We start from the raw sequence: 21,782 nt of genomic DNA on the forward strand, positions 1-21,782 counted from the left end.
GTGTCAGCACTAGGATGCCCTGTGCATATGATAATACCTGTGCCACATCCCTGTCAACCATGCCATCAATGCAGGGGCAGGCCGATATGGTTCTGATGCACACAATGACTGCACTACAGTGTGATATAAAAATAGTTGTTTGCACGTAAGCAATTGCACGGCTCAAAAGGACATGATACAAAAAACAAAAAGAAGAGCCAGCAAGACCAAAACCCAATAATAAGCAATTTGTTGTAGATACATAGGACAGCAAAGAGGTACACAAACCGGTTTCGGCAGGTACTATCTACACATCCTTCTTCAGTGTGAAATGAGTTTACTCCAAGCATTCCTTTATATGGACTGCAAACAAATCTGATTGGTTATATCTAAAACTTGTCATTCAAACCAGGTGGGAAAAGACCACCCAACTTAACAATCCATTTTTTCTCCTTTGAGTTTAATAATGCATGCCAACCTGTTTTATTGGATTTTTTACCCCTGATAATGTCAATAATAGTAAACATAAATGAGGCTGAAGGATGTGATACCTGATGTTTGTATAAAGCATTATTGATTCTGCCTTTTTTGATGTTGCTAATATGTTCTGAGATTCTTAGTCTGAGAGGCCTAGATGTTTGGCCTATATTGAAAGCTCCGCATGAGCATATAGCTAGATAAATTAGCCAATATGAGCTGCAATTGGCAAATAATTTTATCTCATATACATTAGAAGAGTTTCTACTGGTGAATTCTTTGGTTTTTAATATTTTATTGCAATTTGTGCAATGTCCACAGGGATGACAACCCGTGAAGCATAGAACCTGTGAGAGTAGTTTGAATAGGTTCAGGCTTGTCCACAATATGTCCATGTTTGTAGTGACTGAATGTGCTCCCCAAATTTCTGCCTTTCCTAAATGAGAAAGAACATCTATTGGGAATAATGGGGGATAAATCAGTATCATATAGTAATAAATTCCAATGTCTTTGTATGCTCTGAATCAGGTTAGCTGAGTTTCTACCATATGTGGTAGTGAATCTAAGGGGTTGATTGGGAGAACTCGGGTTGGTTCTATAAGTTAATAAGTCTTCCCTATCCATATGACCCACTTGGTGTATGGCATCAAAGACATGGCCCATTTTGTAATCCCTATTCTTAAATCTGTTTACAAGGTCTTTGCTTTGTTCACTATAAGATGTATTATCAGAGCAAATACGTTTAAATCTGATGAATTGTGATTTAGGAATGTTTTTGCATATATGTGGGGGATGAAAACTGCTGGCATGTAATATGGTATTATATTCGGGATGTTTCCTGAATACTTGAGTGCCTAAGGTATGGTCAGGTAATCTATGGATAGCTACATCTAAAAACGTAATATTGTTGAAATCATAGTGTAAGGTGAAATGTATACCCCATCGGTTGTTGTTGAGGTATTTGACAAATTCAAAGAGACCTTCCAGATCACCCTTCCATACTGCCCAGCAATCATCAAGGTAACGTCGCCAAATGTCAAGATGTTCAAGGTAAATATTATTATTACTGTTGTATATAAGATCCTTCTCCAAATAAGCCATAAAAAGATCGGCATAGATGGGCGCAAATGAGGAGCCCATGGCGGTACCCTTGGTTTGCCAGTAGCAGACATCCTGGAAGAAGAAGGCATTGTTTGTTAGGACATATGAAGCCATATCCAGTAGAAATTCGTTAAATTCACATGTATATAAGCCTGAGGTTTGTAACCAATAGGATAACGATTCTAATCTACCAGAGTGAGGTATGTTGGTGTATAAGGCACTAACATCTAAAGTGCACATGCGCCATTCAGATTCCAGTTGAGTGTCAGAAATGATTTGAAGAAAGTCAGTTATATCCTGTAAGCGTGAGCGAATAAGTGACAATAAAGGTTTCAATTTCTCAGTCAAAAAAAGGGAGAGGGGTTCAGTAAAGTATCCCCTACCTGATACAATTGGTCTCCCTGGGGGGTGTGTGGGATCCTTGTGTATTTTGGGCAAGAAATATATGTATTGATTTGATGAATCTTGTACTGAGAGTTGATGCATAAGGTTGGAATCAATAATGGAAGCATCTCTGACATAGGAAAGAAATTCAGAAATTTCCTTTTGAAATTTCAATGTTGGATTTATAATCATTTTGGAATAATATTTGGCATCAGATAGTTGTCTGAGAGCTTCATTATTGTAATCTTGCCAATTCAGTACCACAACGGCACCCCCTTTGTCAGCTGAAATGATGACAATATCATGATTGTTTTGTAAATTGTGGATAACTTGTTGTTCAGCCCTGGTGATGTTATTTGATCGAATATCAAATGTTGAGTGAGAATAATGTAGATCTTTGAGAACATTGTTTTGAAATTGAGAGACAACAGGATGCATGGGAGGATTAAATGTAGATTTGTGATATGTAAATTTCTGTACAGCATCACAACCATTAGAACAACCAAAAAACAATCTAAGGTTAAGTAATCTACAAAATGAGGAAACATCCTGTGCAAATGAATCTTCCATAACAAAAAAAACTGGTACAAATGATAAACCTTTATTGAGGACATTCATTTCAAGTGGTGACAAGTTGTAACTGGAAAGGTTTAAAACATTATTGTATATGTGTGATACTACTTCGTCATTGCCAGTTGTAAGAGTCCTTGTATGTCTGTAACCACTTTTGTGTTTTCTCCCCCCTCTTTTGTACCTTGCCCTAAAGGAGCACCTGTAAGTGATCGCTTGGGAATGGGTGAACCGGATGCAGTCTGCAGTTCATTCTCAGGGCCAGAGGTTGGTTCCTCAGTAGAAGAGCCAGTGTCAGAGGCCCAATTAGTTTTTAGTATTGATTTGGGTCTTTTCCTTTTGGTAGGCCGACTATGTGGAATATTAAATTTAACTTGTTTCTTTATTACACTAAATGGATTGCTGCCCTGGTAGTCTGAAATATCCGTATTAAACTTCTGAATTTTCTTGGTTTTGAGTTGTGTCCCCAAAGTATTAAGATCAGAAGCTACTCTAGTCAAATGTTTAGCAAAAAAAGGCTCCTTCTCAAAAGGTTTGACATCATTAGCCAAAGTCAAGACAGTATTGATTTCTTTATCAATTGTACACTCATAATATTTGTTTAATGCTTCAACAAATGACATGCTCGCTTTGTGTTGGATCTCTGCCCATTCGGACGATAAATGTCATCTATTTCAGCAACTAGGGATTGTATTCTAACCCTTAAACCGCGTGGAGTGATATTTTTGGCAATGTATGCCTTGAAAAGTTTGGCATGCCACACATTCGAGCGTAATGATCTTAAATGTTTATGGAGTTTGTTGAATGCCAAATTACACGTGGTCTCTGACCCCATGGGTTCACCAATATTGGAAGTATCATGGCTTGAACCCAAACCAAAAGCACTCAGATTCTCACGATCTGAGGAAAGTCCAGAGACAAGACTCAATAAATCCATACTACTATATAAGAAATAAATACAAGTGGACAATTATAGCTGCAATAGCTACGTCCAAATCAAGGACAATAATAGACTCGAATTGAGGCTACGTCCCTGATGCGTATCTAGGGCTAAACAGTAATTCAGAATAATAGGACAATCTGGAAGACACACTCAAAAGAAACCAAATTAGATGGGCAAAATGCCCATATAATAGTTCAAAGGATATCAAACTACCAGGGACAGTTGGATCCAAATTACCACAAATGTAAAAAAGAACAAATGGCCCAATGCCAAAAGGCAATTGGATAACACTCTATGATCCCAGGCCTTGGATATAAAGATTGAGGAAAAAAGATACAATAATAAATATAAATAGTGACCAACAATCAATCCACACCAGTAAAGAGATTATTCCCAATATATGTTCTTTCTCATTTAGGAAAGGCAGAAATTTGGGGAGCACATTCAGTCACTACAAACATGGACATATTGTGGACAAGCCTGAACCTGTTCAAACTACTCTCACAGGTTCTATGCTTACGGGTTGTCATCCCTGTGGACATTGCACAAATTGCAATAAAATATTAAAAACCAAAGAATTCACCAGTTGAAACTCTTCTAATGTATATGAGATAAAATTCTTTGCCAATTGCAGCTCAGATTGGCTAATTTATCTAGCTACATGCTCATGCGGAGCTTTCTATATAGGCCAAACATCTAGGCCTTTCAGACTAAGAATCTCAGAACATATTAGCAACATCAAAAAAGGCAGAATCAATAATGCTTTATACAAACATCAGGTATCACATCCTTCAGCCTCGTTTATGTTTACTATTATTGACATTATCAGGGGTAAAAAATCCAATAAAACAGGTTGGCATGCATTATTAAACTCAATGGAGAAAAAATGGATTGTTAAGTTGGGTGGTCTTTTCCCACCCGGTTTGAATGACAAGTTTTAGATATAACCAATCAGATTTGTTTGCAGTCCATATAAAGGAATGCTTGGAGTAAACTCATTTCACACTGAAGAAGGCTGTGTAGATAGTACCATCTGAAACTGGTTTGTGTACCTCTTTGCTGTCCTATGTATCTACAACAAATTGCTTATTATTGGGTTTTGGTCTTGCTGGCTCTTCTTTTTGTTTTTTGCACTACAGTGTGCCACAGTACTGCAGTGTAACATGTTATAGGGAGAAGAGTGTAATGTATATATGGCAGGTAGTGTAGCCATCCAGCAAATGATGCCTTTTAGCTGTTAGTAACACTGGCTGGATATGATCTCTATAATGTTATCTATTTGTATTGCAGGTGCACATGTGTCAGCACTAGGATGCCCTGTGCATACGATAATACCTGTGCCACATCCCTGTCAACCATATCATCAATGCAGGGACAGGCTGATATGGTTCTGATGCATATGGTGACTGCACTACAGTGTACCACAGTACTGCAGTGTAACATGTTATAGGGAGTACAGTGTAATGCATATATGGCAGGTAGTGTAGCCATCCAGCAATTATGCCTGATATCTGTTAGTAACACTAGTTGGATGTGGTCTCTATAATGTTATCCATTTGTGTTGTAGGTGTAGATGTGTCAGCACTAGGATGCCCTGTGCATATGATAATACCTGTGCCACATCCCTGTCAACCATGCCATCAATGCAGGGGCAGGCCGATATGGTTCTGATGCACACAATGACTGCACTACAGTGTGATATAAAAATAGTTGTTTGCACGTAAGCAATTGCACGGCTCAAAAGGACATGATACAAAAAACAAAAAGAAGAGCCAGCAAGACCAAAACCCAATAATAAGCAATTTGTTGTAGATACATAGGACAGCAAAGAGGTACACAAACCGGTTTCGGCAGGTACTATCGACACATCCTTCTTCAGTGTGAAATGAGTTTACTCCAAGCATTCCTTTATATGGACTGCAAACAAATCTGATTGGTTATATCTAAAACTTGTCATTCAAACCGGTGAAAAGACCACCCAACTTAACAATCCATTTTTTCTCCTTTGAGTTTAATAATGCATGCCAACCTGTTTTATTGGATTTTTTACCCCTGATAATGTCAATAATAGTAAACATAAACGAGGCTGAAGGATGTGATACCTGATGTTTGTATAAAGCATTATTGATTCTGCCTTTTTTGATGTTGCTAATATGTTCTGAGATTCTTAGTCTGAGAGGCCTAGATGTTTGGCCTATATTGAAAGCTCCGCATGAGCATATAGCTAGATAAATTAGCCAATCTGAGCTGCAATTGGCAAATAATTTTATCTCATATACATTAGAAGAGTTTCTACTGGTGAATTCTTTGGTTTTTAATATTTTATTGCAATTTGTGCAATGTCCACAGGGATGACAACCCGTAAGCATAGAACCTGTGAGAGTAGTTTGAATAGGTTCAGGCTTGTCCACAATATGTCCATGTTTGTAGTGACTGAATGTGCTCCCCAAATTTCTGCCTTTCCTAAATGAGAAAGAACATCTATTGGGAATAATGGGGGATAAATCAGTATCATATAGTAATAAATTCCAATGTCTTTGTATGCTCTGAATCAGGTTAGCTGAGTTTCTACCATATGTGGTAGTGAATCTAAGGGGTTGATTGGGAGAACTCGGGTTGGTTCTATAAGTTAATAAGTCTTCCCTATCCATATGACCCACTTGGTGTATGGCATCAAAGACATGGCCCATTTTGTAATCCCTATTCTTAAATCTGTTTACAAGGTCTTTGCTTTGTTCACTATAAGATGTATTATCAGAGCAAATACGTTTAAATCTGATGAATTGTGATTTAGGAATGTTTTTGCATATATGTGGGGATGAAAACTGCTGGCATGTAATATGGTATTATATTCGGATGTTTCCTGAATACTTGAGTGCCTAAGGTATGGTCAGGTAATCTATGGATAGCTACATCTAAAAACGTAATATTGTTGAAATCATAGTGTAAGGTGAAATGTATACCCCATCGGTTGTTGTTGAGGTATTTGACAAATTCAAAGAGACCTTCCAGATCACCCTTCCATACTGCCCAGCAATCATCAAGGTAACGTCGCCAAATGTCAAGATGTTCAAGGTAAATATTATTATTACTGTTGTATATAAGATCCTTCTCCAAATAAGCCATAAAAAGATCGGCATAGATGGGCGCAAATGAGGAGCCCATGGCGGTACCCTTGGTTTGCCAGTAGCAGACATCTTGGAAGAAGAAGGCATTGTTTGTTAGGACATATGAAGCCATATCCAGTAGAAATTCGTTAAATTCACATGTATATAAGCCTGAGGTTTGTAACCAATAGGATAACGATTCTAATCTACCAGAGTGAGGTATGTTGGTGTATAAGGCACTAACATCTAAAGTGCACATGCGCCATTCAGATTCCAGTTGAGTGTCAGAAATGATTTGAAGAAAGTCAGTTATATCCTGTAAGCGTGAGCGAATAAGTGACAATAAAGGTTTCAATTTCTCAGTCAAAAAAAGGGAGAGGGGTTCAGTAAAGTATCCCCTACCTGATACAATTGGTCTCCCTGGGGGGTGTGTGGGATCCTTGTGTATTTTGGGCAAGAAATATATGTATTGATTTGATGAATCTTGTACTGAGAGTTGATGCATAAGGTTGGAATCAATAATGGAAGCATCTCTGACATAGGAAAGAAATTCAGAAATTTCCTTTTGAAATTTCAATGTTGGATTTATAATCATTTTGGAATAATATTTGGCATCAGATAGTTGTCTGAGAGCTTCATTATTGTAATCTTGCCAATTCAGTACCACAACGGCACCCCCTTTGTCAGCTGAAATGATGACAATATCATGATTGTTTTGTAAATTGTGGATAACTTGTTGTTCAGCCCTGGTGATGTTATTTGATCGAATATCAAATGTTGAGTGAGAATAATGTAGATCTTTGAGAACATTGTTTTGAAATTGAGAGACAACAGGATGCATGGGAGGATTAAATGTAGATTTGTGATATGTAAATTTCTGTACAGCATCACAACCATTAGAACAACCAAAAACAATCTAAGGTTAAGTAATCTACAAAATGAGGAAACATCCTGTGCAAATGAATCTTCCATAACAAAAACTGGTACAAATGATAAACCTTTATTGAGGACATTCATTTCAAGTGGTGACAAGTTGTAACTGGAAAGGTTTAAAACATTATTGTATATGTGTGATACTACTTCGTCATTGCCAGTTGTAAGAGTCCTTGTATGTCTGTAACCACTTTTGTGTTCTCCCCTCTTGTACCTTGCCCTAAAGGAGCACCTGTAAGTGATCGCTTGGGAATGGGTGAACCGGATGCAGTCTGCAGTTCATTCTCAGGGCCAGAGGTTGGTTCCTCAGTAGAAGAGCCAGTGTCAGAGGCCCAATTAGTTTTTAGTATTGATTTGGGTCTTTTCCTTTTGGTAGGCCGACTATGTGGAATATTAAATTTAACTTGTTTCTTTATTACACTAAATGGATTGCTGCCCTGGTAGTCTGAAATATCCGTATTAAACTTCTGAATTTTCTTGGTTTTGAGTTGTGTCCCCAAAGTATTAAGATCAGAAGCTACTCTAGTCAAATGTTTAGCAAAAAAAGGCTCCTTCTCAAAAGGTTTGACATCATTAGCCAAAGTCAAGACAGTATTGATTTCTTTATCAATTGTACACTCATAATATTTGTTTAATGCTTCAACAAATGACATGCTCGCTTTGTGTTGGATCTCTGCCCATTCGGACGATAAATCGTCATCTATTTCAGCAACTAGGGATTGTATTCTAACCCTTAAACCGCGTGGAGTGATATTTTTGGCAATGTATGCCTTGAAAAGTTTGGCATGCCACACATTCGAGCGTAATGATCTTAAATGTTTATGGAGTTTGTTGAATGCCAAATTACACGTGGTCTCTGACCCCATGGGTTCACCAATATTGGAAGTATCATGGCTTGAACCCAAACCAAAAGCACTCAGATTCTCACGATCTGAGGAAAGTCCAGAGACAAGACTCAATAAATCCATACTACTATATAAGAAATAAATACAAGTGGACAATTATAGCTGCAATAGCTACGTCCAAATCAAGGACAATAATAGACTCGAATTGAGGCTATGTCCCTGATGCGTATCTAGGGCTAAACAGTAATTCAGAATAATAGGACAATCTGGAAGACACACTCAAAAGAAACCAAATTAGATGGGCAAAATGCCCATATAATAGTTCAAAGGATATCAAACTACCAGGGACAGTTGGATCCAAATTACCACAAATGTAAAAAAGAACAAATGGCCCAATGCCAAAAGGCAATTGGATAACACTCTATGATCCCAGGCCTTGGATATAAAGATTGAGGAAAAAAGATACAATAATAAATATAAATAGTGACCAACAATCAATCCACACCAGTAAAGAGATTATTCCCAATATATGTTCTTTCTCATTTAGGAAAGGCAGAAATTTGGGGAGCACATTCAGTCACTACAAACATGGACATATTGTGGACAAGCCTGAACCTGTTCAAACTACTCTCACAGGTTCTATGCTTACGGGTTGTCATCCCTGTGGACATTGCACAAATTGCAATAAAATATTAAAAACCAAAGAATTCACCAGTTGAAACTCTTCTAATGTATATGAGATAAAATTCTTTGCCAATTGCAGCTCAGATTGGCTAATTTATCTAGCTACATGCTCATGCGGAGCTTTCTATATAGGCCAAACATCTAGGCCTTTCAGACTAAGAATCTCAGAACATATTAGCAACATCAAAAAAGGCAGAATCAATAATGCTTTATACAAACATCAGGTATCACATCCTTCAGCCTCGTTTATGTTTACTATTATTGACATTATCAGGGGTAAAAAATCCAATAAAACAGGTTGGCATGCATTATTAAACTCAAAGGAGAAAAAATGGATTGTTAAGTTGGGTGGTCTTTTCCCACCCGGTTTGAATGACAAGTTTTAGATATAACCAATCAGATTTGTTTGCAGTCCATATAAAGGAATGCTTGGAGTAAACTCATTTCACACTGAAGAAGGCTGTGTAGATAGTACCATCTGAAACTGGTTTGTGTACCTCTTTGCTGTCCTATGTATCTACAACAAATTGCTTATTATTGGGTTTTGGTCTTGCTGGCTCTTCTTTTTGTTTTTTGCACTACAGTGTGCCACAGTACTGCAGTGTAACATGTTATAGGGAGAAGAGTGTAATGTATATATGGCAGGTAGTGCAGCCATCCAGCAATGATGCCTTATAGCTGTTAGTAACACTGGTTGGATGTGGTCTCTATAATCTTATTCATTTGTGTTGTAGGTCTACATGTGTCAGCATGAGGATGGTCTGCAGTCATATTCCACAACGGGGTATGTCACTGTGGTGACACCATGGCTGTGACATATCTGGGGTATAGTTGAACACGTCACAGGTTTCTAAACTGGTTATTGCCTGTGCCACATGGATGGGTGGCCCGCTGAGGCATGTATATCCTGCAACCTGATGTAGACCCATCCACATACACGCACACTGGTACTTGGCAACACTAAGAGTAGACCCCTACCTAGCTATGCAGTGATAATGAAGTGTGTGGCTTACATTGCACACACCACACAGCATTTAGGGTGAGGTGTGTCCCAGTTTACATGTTATATGCAGAACATCCCCAGACATGTACAGTATGCTAATAGGGGATGTGATGGGTGTATTTGGACAATACGTAGTGTGACATACTGTCATATACACATTTAGAGACACATAACAGCCAGACACACATACGAGATACCAGAGCCTATCACTGTTAACTAACCTGACCGTGTGTCCAATGTGTTACAGGTAGGCTGCACACATCACATGCATAAGTGGCTTGGATTGTGGTAACAGTTATCTGTATGGTTGATGGTGACAGTGACAACCATAACGTGGTACATGGGACATATACCGGGTGTACCTTGGTGTAATGACAGTGTACACAGCACCCACATACCCCAGTGGATATTATACTCCCTAAAAACCATGATGACACTCTGCTATACCCAACATCACACATTGGCCGTGACTGCGATATAACCTAGAGTATAACCCAACAGAGTTACTGCAGGGATATGCATCTCATGCACATGCCACATGTGTAGTAGGGTGTTGCATTGTCATGCTTCACCTACGGGCAGCAACAACACTATCTGTACTACTGTGTAATGGGTATTGTAATAGGAGTATGTGGCCTTGAAATGCTGTCCCCTACAGATATACGGACATGCACCTCTACACACACATGCCAGAACACAATGGGTATCTCATGCTTATCACCCCATTTGTAAAACACTGTTGTGTTGGTACTGCAAGGCTCATGTAGCCAGTATGGGGTGGAGCTTAACAGGGTACATGCAATGTCCCATACAGCAGCAGCCACATCTGACTATGGCAATGGGTGTTGCATTGGTTGTGAAGGCCCTCATGGAATTCCCAACTATAGGTGTGCTAACAAACAGACACTGCTATACTCAGTCATGCACACATACGCATGTGTCAGTACAGGGGTGCATCCCTGCAGGTGGTCATAGCTGTGTACCTAGCTATTGTCCAAGTGGAAATGGGTTGTGTAGAGGTTGCGTGTACAGTGTTATCCTGCCACCTGCCAGGTGGCAGAGGGCATCTATCTACATACACTACTGTCATGACCCTCAGGGTGTGAATGACATGCATCAGCCAATCCTCCAGGTGTCTCCTGCACATGACCACTGATGTGATCAAGTTGACATGTATGCAACATGCATTACAACACATGGTTATTGTTTGTGATGGTAACGTGTACCCAAGCATGTTCGGTTGACTGTGGTAGTGTAGTGGAGGTACCAGTGGCATGTGGTGCATGCACGGTGACATCTTCTATATGTGTCACTTCTTACACAGCTGGGCAGACATGTCAGTGTCATTCAAGCTTAGTTTAAATGTACATATCCCAGCCAGATACCTGCCATCTGCACATCTGTACAGGGACTGACCGTCATCAGCTTGGCAAGTAGCTATGCAATAGCATGAGTGTGTTGACAGATAGACATCTGACAACAATAAGTATGCCATAACTACATGTCAGAATCCCTCAGTAACATATGCTGTACAGACGGTAGTCTACAGTTCCATTCCACATGAGGGATCATTACCCAGTAAGGGGTATATACTGTGAAACAGCTCACACACCAGGGATACAACAGGGAGGCCTCAGAGTCCAGCTATGCCTGCAGATGTGACTGTTGTCAGTACTAAATTTAGCACTCTTCTCTTGCCTGGGTAAGCACTATCAACAATAGTACTGCCATGATACACTACGTGACAGTGTGACAGCATGTACCCTGGGCTAATACCCCTGTATGCAACACATTCACATGGATAACAGTGCTGTACAGGCCTCATATACATCTGTGTCCCACACATGACACTCACACCCCTTGCTATCATAATGACAGCACATAGGCACATGTATTGTACATGGCATTGCATACACTCATTACAGATGTCATTACCCTGCTATGTTATCAGACTGGGTGGTGTGACTGGGTTACCAGGGCTAAGCCATGCTTAACAAGTCTCAGCATTGCTGCAATATTACAGCTGAGCTGATGTGCACACTGGTAAGAGATGTCTACACTGTGTAAGTGCCAGTACATTTACCCATAGCTCAGCACCACTTAGCTTTGCACAAACCCATTCAAACCCACTTAAAGCTGCTCAAAACTGCCTTAACCTATCTGTATCTGACAGCCCTTGTTCTGCCCAGCAACAAAATGAAAAGCCCTTGCAGGTCTTGAATCCAGGACCCTGTACACTAAAGTCACAACACTTACCCACTATGCCATGACCATTATGAAGACAGCTGTTGTTTTACCAATATAGCTGTTAATACATATATTGAGTAGTACTGAACAATTGCCTTTACTTCCTAAATTGTGTATTCCTTGTTATTAATATGACTGTTGCATCACATATGTTGTTTTATCATAATGTAAATATTGCAGATACATATGGTGATACATCTGGGAGAGTATACACAACCGTGAGGTTTATACATGACAGGAATATGGCTATATGCATATAATAGGTCTATATATGTCTACATGTAAATACACATGTATACTCATACATATGTCTGTATACACATCTGTATAGTGGAACTTATATATGGTCATGTGTACATCTCCTCGTATATACATACATACATACATATATATATATATATATATATATATATGTGTATATATATATATATATATATATATATATATATATATATATATATATATATAGCAGCGGTGGTGCAGCGGTAGCATTGTTGCCTCACAGCAAGAGGTTCTCCCGTTCAGTTCTCGGCTGGAGTGTGGGGAGTGCCTTCTGTGTGGAGTCTACATGTCCTCCCCGTGATTGGGTGGGCGTTCAAAAGTTAGCCAGAGGCAGGGGCCATAGCTCAGAACATTTACCCTATTGTGGTGTACAGGCAGGTGTGTAGCCACCCATTTATGTGTTTACAGCCAGGGATGGTGTCGGACTTTGCACATTCCATGCTGCCCATGCTCCCACACCCCCCTCTGTTATTTTAACCTCTTCCATACATTATGCATACATTCTTTGATATTTTCGCTAAAGGTATCATCACTTCACAGGTGTGTGTTAGTGTTGGTCCACAGTTCATGCAGTGGGACATGGTGGACATGTTACTGTGGTTTGTCCACATGGTCTTGCATATGGCTTACATGGTGTGTGTTATGTTGTCATTTGATTGTCCATGACATAACATGCATTGGCAGTACATGTGAGACATGGACCTTTGGCAGGCGCCTGTGGGGCATTAGGTGTTGATGCAGGCCAGATTTGTCAGGCCATTGAATTCTGTCAGTTCTACAGTCCCAGACCACCATATAGTATATTCTCCTGGGGTGACAGGGTAGATGTGATAGTTGTTCATGCCAATACCTTCTATCAGTCTTGATCAGATGGTGTGGATGCTGGTAGGGTGCTACCTACAGCTAGGGACACACCTGCATGGGACACCTGCACTGCATGCTGCAGTCTTCCACTATTGCAATATACAGGTGGGGTCACAGTGCACCCATTCCCAACAGCAGGGATGTTGCTAGAGAGGTGCCTGTGGGTGGTGTTTGCGTGGCTGGGTGCATGTGTGCTATGGACACTACTTGCATCTGACACACAGCTATGCATGCGGCATTACAGTTATGCTGACATGTGCAGGTACATCAGCTGATTCCCAATACATCAGTCCTAACTCCTTTGTGATCTGCAGGTGTTCAGGCAGACATCACCAGTATCCCCATACTACAGGTCCTGTTACTGTGATGCATACCTATATGTACAAATTCAAGGGTGTCACCATTTCACAGTGACACAATATATATACTGTATGTCTGGGGTACTTTCCCCTGTGCACTCCTTGTATATCTAGCCCAACAGCCATGCCATGTCAGTCTTTCAGGTGGTGACACGTATTACCACCATACATTTACAATGGCTTACTGCTAGCATGTGTTATACTGATGGGGATTGTCTTTGGCACTGGAATTGTGAGGGCTTGCCCCTGTTATCAGCAGTAGTAGGCAATGGCCACCAGGTCTTACCTCAATATGCATACATACTAACCACTCTCTCACATTATGAAATACACACCATCCTAACACACACAGACCTGCATATTGTGCAAATGGTACAACCTATCCTGCTATCTTGGCCTCCTCTGGCCATCTGTGCTCCACTCGTATTATACCTACTCATAAATGTTACTAAATTTATACACAGGATTGGGGGGGCACACCTGATTGTCACTACATTTCTACACTGGATTGGGGGAAGGTGCAGACCTGTCTGTTTCCTCATGTCTACATAGACGTGGGGGGCACTCCTAACTGTTACTACATTTCTACATAGGATTGTGGGGGGACACACCTGACTGTTTCTCTGTGTCTACATGGAAGTGGGGGGCACACCTGACTGTTACTACATTTCTACATAGGGTTGTGGGGAGACACACCTGACTGTTTTTAAATTTGTACACAGGATTGGGGGGCACACCTGACTGTTACTACATATCTACACATGATTGGGGGAGCACACCTTACTGTTTCTACATATCTACATAGGATGGGGGCACACCTGGCACATGCACACATTTGCAATGACTGTACGGGTATGTCAGGTACTCCATTTCATTCTATATTCTAAACTAGAGACATATCAGTGTACTACAGGTCTTAGCTTTGGTTGCCCTACATATTAGTGTATGACTTCTTACCCTTCAGAACTAACATCCCACTGCCTCACCTGCTGTAGTCTGTCTGTGTAGGCCTGGGGGGGAGGTTACCCATAGGCATCATTCAGAGGCCATAGCACAGGCTCTGTTTGGGTTTATCTACACCATTCCTGCTGGCTGAGACTGTTGTTGAGTATGTGAACCTCCTTGACTGGCATGTGTGAGTCATATGGACACACATGTCACCCAGAACATTTCCTGCAGTGGGTTTGGTCACCCTGTGTAGTACTGGCTACTATGTTGACTCCAGTATGTGTTACAGATCTCATGGTGCCACTATGTGTGTCTACTATCTGCTGCCATAACATCCAGCCACCCAATTCCCTTGCATGCTCACAACCGTACCATAGATACAGGTAACAATACAGTCTACTCCATTTGTCAATGGGTAGATTTATTGACTTACCTTGTGGGTGTGCCAGTATTGAGGATGGTACTGGAGGGCTGCAAATATTGGATGCACATAGTACACTCCCTATATATGTTTGAGCACAGGTAGTGTTATGTTTGGCATCCCTTTTACTGTATGTCAGAGAGAGGTGACATTCCCTGGGTCCCTACTGTGTCAGTGTATGTGCTATGTGTTGTCTCTTTGCCATGGCCTGGGCATACTGGGCATGCCTCCATCTGCCTACTGGGGAAGGCTCAGATTGTTCCTCCTCTGAGTCATTCTGTGGCTGTACAGGCCTTGGAATTGGCAGGGGGGCTGTGTGGCCCTGCCCCGTGCTGTTTCTGCAGGATCATATTGTGTAGCATGGCACATACCATAACAATTTGGGTACATGTAGCTGGTGAGTACTGCAAGGCTCCACCGGATGTGTCCAGACAATGGAACTGTGACTTGAGCATCCCATACACATGCTCTATTATAAGTCTAGCCAGTGCATGTGCCTCATTATGGCATTCTTGTTCAGATGTGTGTGCATTTCTGATGGGTGTTGTCCAGTCATGGCTCAAGTGTGTAACCAGCTTCCCCCACTAGGTGACCATAGGGGATGTCCCCATTGGCAAATCTCTGGTACAGCTGTGTCAGATGCCAAATGTGGGAATTGTGATAGCTTCCAGGGCAGCCAGCACACATATTCATTATAATGCCATGGGTATCACACACAACATAGCAGTTGATGGAAGAGATGCCCCTGTGGTTGATGTAAGCCCTACCCTGATCACCGGGTGGTGCTTTGATGCATATGTGCGTGCAGTCTATAGCACCCACTACCTCAGGGTATTCTGCTATTTAGTGGAAGAGATGCATATTGCTGGCCAACACCTCACGGTTGTTGAGGAAATATATGTGCTCACTGGCATGTGCTGACATGGCATCCAGGAACTGGTGGAATACTCTAGATGCTGATGCCTGTGAGATCTCCATGATATCCCCAGTTGAGCTTTGGGAGGTACCTGGGGCTAGTATTCCTAGGCCTACACATACCTTGGTATCCACTGGGATGAGTTCCCCTTGGTCAGTTCGGTGTGTCAGGCATGGCTGGCTCATCAATTTGCAGTAGTAGGTTCATGTCCACCCTATAGTGCTCCACTATATCCATCTCCTGTAGCCCTGTTAGGTTACCCTGGGTCTGTACACTGTTCGCCATCTCCTCACTGTGGATTGATTGGCAGCATTCAGATCCTCACCACTCTCAGCCTCTTGCACACGTTGTTCTATGTTGCCTGCTACAGCCCCTCGCATTTTGTAGTTTTGTTTGTTAAAAGTTCCCAGCTTGCATACACAGGTGGTGTAGAATATGGGAAAAACCAGAGGGGAAGGTCTTTGCATAGTTTATAGTAGTGTTCTGGGCTGCTGCCTGTGTAATTGGCAGACTCTGATACATTTCACATGCCAGTTATGCTAGTTCTCCTTGATTACCTTCCTACTGCTGTTTTCCCTTCCCATTGGCTTCCTGTTTAAGCACAGGGGCGTGCCGCACAAATAGAGTGCTCAAATGTTTACAGTGCTGCTATTTCCTGGTTTAACTTTTTTTTCCTTTAAAACCCAGTGCATGGCATGCACACCCACTTAGGCAATGTAAAGAGTGCTAGGCAGATTTAGACATACCCCCTTGCTTAGCTGTGCTAAGCTAGGAGCAAGCCCGAGCCACAGGGCTCCAATCCACTTACAGTATGCCTGATACCCCCCATGATGTCAGCTAACTCTTACACTTTCACCAAGCTATTCCTACCCTTACACTATTGGGACCTGACTAGCATGCCCCTCTACTCATCACTTATCAGGCCCTTAATTGAATACAATGCCCCATTTGAGATGTACCTTACCCGACACCTGCAGCAACTGCAAAGACCCCAAAAGTACCTCACCAAGAGGATCAAGGGACTCAAACAGATGCCCTATGCAGTTCGACTAAAGAAACTCCAGCTCTACTCAGTTGCATACCTCCTACTCAGAGGCGATCTGTGTCTGACGTATAAAGCCATGTCCAACCCAGAATTAATGGACATGCTCCACCTCAGGAAATCCAAATTGATTAGAGCTACACGCTCCAGGGACTTGAACCTCAGCACAGAAATAATAGGACATGCTGGAGGGACAGATTCGTATCCCAGAGGGTCCCCTCACTCTGGAACAAAATCCCAATCCATGTTAGGCAGAGCCCCTCACTGACCCTTTTCAAGAGAAATCTTGATGAGTGGGTGGGAGATCGGAAGTTTACCCCTGGGATCTCTTCTGTGTCCCTGCTTGACAGAGGTACAGTAAACTAACCTTAAAGGGCTACCTTCTGTGACCTACTATACAGAGGCACAGTCAACTAATCTAAAAGGGTGGTGAAAGCCAAACACACTCTGACTAGGCTTATAAATGCCCTAGGGCAGATAGCCTAGTATCAATCTATGAACCTATAAACCTATGCTGGGGAAAACTGGGATTCACTATCATTCCCCTCATTTGCATAGGATTGCCAGCTAATCCATAGTTATATGTCTCTCACTGAGCCTCCCCCTTAGCAACCACTACTCACTGGCCATGTTGTCTTCTGCCTGCCCTTGACTTTCATGGCAGAATAGTGATTTTAGTTAGAATGCTTATTTTAGGTTTATTTTATTATTTTCCCCCAATCCCATTTGTGCGCCGCTGCCCTACGCTTAAACAGCTGTGATCAGCCAAAAAAAGAATTTATTTTTTATTTTTTTGGCTGTTTGCAATGCCAATTGGCTTATACTTGGCCATTGCCATGCTTCCTCACTGATATGCTGCCTTTATTTGGAACTGTCGCAGCTCCATTTTGTATTTTGCAGAAATGTACTCGGTTACTAACCAAGTACATTTCTGCAGATTGCACTAATCCTGCACGGCCAGTTTTAAGCTTCCTGGATCACAAATTCACCTCATTTGCATGCATTTCTCCTGCAAATGGGGTGATTTGCATACAGGGGCTTAGTCCGTGCAGGACTAGTGCAGGAGTGCTCGTGCACACCCCTGCAGGCTGGTCATGGATCGCATGGCAGACATATTGCCTGCTAGAGCTCCTGCACTAATCCTACACACTGTGCAAGGCATGCAGAATCCAGGGGAGTCTCACTCTGACAGAGTTCTTAAATTACTATCAAACATTATAGCTGGGTCAGTTTTGATGACATCACTCTTTGTCACCTACCTTCAGTTCCCAGGCTAACGGATACTAACAGAATTTTAACATCTCTGTGTGAGAAGTACATATCTCTCAGAAGTGCAGCTGCTAGGAAGACATAGAGCAATAAAACACTTTACATTTTAAACATAGTAAATACTTCTCTCCAAGACAATAGAAAAAAATTCTATCTTTAGACATCCTGCCTTCTTGCTGCAATAAAACTAACTTTTAAAGCACATTGTGAAGTACTTAATTTCAGCTTATTTTCTGTAAGTTTTGTAAGTTAATCTTCTATGTTCCAGCAGGATATGCTGTGGTTACATTCTTGAAGCTCAGTACATAAAATAAAGTTCTGCATAAATCACATCAATATTCACAAATGACATAGAATTGTTTACAAAATTCCAGCTAGCTGGGCTGACAGTGTCACCCCCCCTGAAAAATCAAGCTAGTTTTTCAAGTGCCCCTTGAGAAATGTTGCTTGAGGGGGTTGAGCCAATCTGGGAATACCTTACCTCATTCCCTGTCTTGAGAGCGATCTACATTGGCATTGCTAACCCGACTGTGGTGCTGCACTGTCATATCATATGCTTACAACCCTAGGCTCCACCTTAGCAACTTGGCATTTTGCTGGTTGGCTTGATGGAGCCATGATATGGGATTGTGGTCTGTAACTACAGTGAATTTCCATACATACAAATAAGGCTGAAGTTTTTGCAGTGCCCACACTATGGCTAGGCATTCCTTTTCTACAGCTGCATAGCATTACTCCCTGGGTTGGAGGCTATGATTGAGATATATCACTGGGTGCTCTTCTCCCTCTGAAGAAACCTGGCTGAGTATAGCCCCACCCCGTCGTTTGAAGCATCCACCTGCACAACTAATTATTTGCTGTAATCTGGACTGGCTAACACAGGGAGTCATCCTAAAGTTCCTTTAAGCTTCTGGAATGTCTATTGACATGCTGGGGTCCATACTACATTATCTGGCCTGTTTTTTTTGTCAGGTCTGAGATTGGAGCAGCTATGGTACTATAATTGGGGACAAACTTCTTTAGTACCCTGCTGTCCCTAAGAATGCCCTCACCTACTTTGCTTTTTGGTAACAAGTGCAGGCCATGCCTGAATAGCTTCCACTTTGGCAGATTCTGGCCTCATCTTACTACACTCCACTCTATGTCCCAGATAGGAGACCTCTGCCATACCCACGTGAAATTTGCTGGGCTTAATGGTCAACTCTGCCCTCTGTAGTCTTCTCAGCACCTCCCTGACAAGCTGAAGGTCCTCTTGCCAGGAATGGCTGTAGATGGCAATATCATCTAGGTAACCAAGGGCAAAATCTCCTGCTAGGATAAGGTCTACCAGCCTTTGGGAAGTAGTTGGAGCATTTCTCATCTCAAAGGGCATCTTAGTGAACTCATACAAGCCAAAAGGAGTCACAAAGGGCTGACCTCTCACTAGCAGTGGGACTCAAGGGCACCTGCCAGTAACTCTTGGTAAGATCAATAGTGGTAAGATATTTAGCCCCACCCAGCTGCTCTAGCACTTCATATGTCCTAGGCATGGGGTAAGCATTTGACTCTGTGTGACTATTTAATTTCCTGTAGTCTACATAGAACCTGGTGCTGCCATCCTTCTTTGGTACCAACACTAGTAGAGAGGTCCAGGGACTGCTGAACTCCTGAATTACCCCTATTTCCAACACCTCTTGTATCTCCTTCCTCAGAGACTGTTTGACTCTCTCAAGCACCCTATAAGGAGCCTGTTTAATAGACTTTGAGGTCCTGTATCCACATGGTGCTGTACCAGGTGGAAGCACCCTGGTTTCCAAGTGAACACGTCCCCAAAGTCCTGTAACACCACTTGGGTTTCTTGAACCTGGGTAGGGGATAGCTGCTGGGACATTGCTGACACTGAGGTGTCAGTCCAAGCCTTACTGAGGAGAGCAGTCACCAGATCCCACTCAGATTCCTCTTGCCATCCACTGCAAATACTCAGCACAAGGGCCTTCCTACCATGGTAAGGTTTTATCATGTTAACATGGTGCAATTTATGCCCCTGCTTCATGCCTAGCAGTTCTGCCATGTAGTTAACATCACTAACCTTCCTTACCAACATGTAGCATCCCTCCCAAGCTGCCTACTGCTTGCTGTGTCTGACAGGAATGAGAACTATTACCTGCTGCCCTACAGCATACTCTCTAGCTTAAGCATTCCTGTCATACCAGACTTTTTTCTGCTGGTTGGGCTTCTGCCAGGTTCTCCTGGGCCCATCCAATGAGTTCCCTGAGGCTTGTCCTGAGGTTTAGGACATATGCCACAACAGACTCCATGTGGGATTCCCACTCATCCTCTCTTGAATCAAATCTAGAGGTCCCCTCACCCTATGCCCATACAACAACTCAAAGGGTGAAAAACCTATGGATTCCTGGGGCATCTCTCTGTAAGTACACAACAAATGGGGTAAATATTTGTCCCACTCCCACTTAAACTGGTCTGCAAATGTCCGTAGCATCATCTTGAGTGTAGAGTTCAACCTCTCAACAAGACCATTAGTTTGGAGATGGTAGGGGTGGTCTTTAGGTGCTTCACCCCACAGTACTTCCACAGACAAGCCGGCAAGTTTGACATGAAATTGGCATCTCTGTCAGTCAGTATATCTTTTGGGAAACCTACCCCGCTGAAAATCTCTAACAAAGCATTTGCCACCTTTTCAACCTCAATGAAGGACAGAGCCACCACCTCAAGGTATCTGGTAGCATAATCTACTACCACCAGGATATACTTTCTCCCTGCGGAACTTGGGGTACTCAGAGGCCCCACAATATCCACAGCTACCCTCTGAAATGGATCCTCAATCACAGGCAAAGTCATCAAAGGAGTTTTACCTTGTCTCCTGCCTTGCCTAACTTTTGGCACTACTCACGGGTCCTTCATTATCCTGTCACATCTCTGAAAATCCCAGTCAAATAAATGTTCTGCATAATATGTCTCTTTGTACATTTTATGCCCATATGACTTGTAAAGGGAATATCATGGGTTATGGCTAGAAGTGCCAGATGGTAGTCTCTGGGCACTATCATCTGCTATATTCTCTCACCCTAGTCCTCCCTCAGGGGTCCACTTTCTATACAGTAACCCTTTTGCCCCAGTATACAGATTACCCCTTCCCTTGCGAATCAGATGTCTCACTAGCAACCTCTCTCAGGCCTTGTAATGTCATGTTTGAGAGCTGAGCCTTTCTCAAGTCTCTCTTTGTAACCCTTCTCAGCTCCCCTTCCACAGGAAGTCTGGCATCATCTGACAGTGGTGTCTCACTGTCAGCCTGGGTACTACTATTACTCACCGCTGCCCTTGGAGTCACTCTGTCTAAGGGAACATCTGTACCCACAAGCAGCTGTAGCTTACCTTCAGTCTCGCTGCTACAGGGAAACTCCCTCCTTA

The sequence above is a fragment of the Protopterus annectens genome, chromosome 7.part0 (genome assembly GCF_019279795.1).
Source record: "Protopterus annectens isolate FY-2018-M chromosome 7.part0, PAN1.0, whole genome shotgun sequence".
Lineage (NCBI taxonomy): Eukaryota > Metazoa > Chordata > Ceratodontiformes > Protopteridae > Protopterus > Protopterus annectens.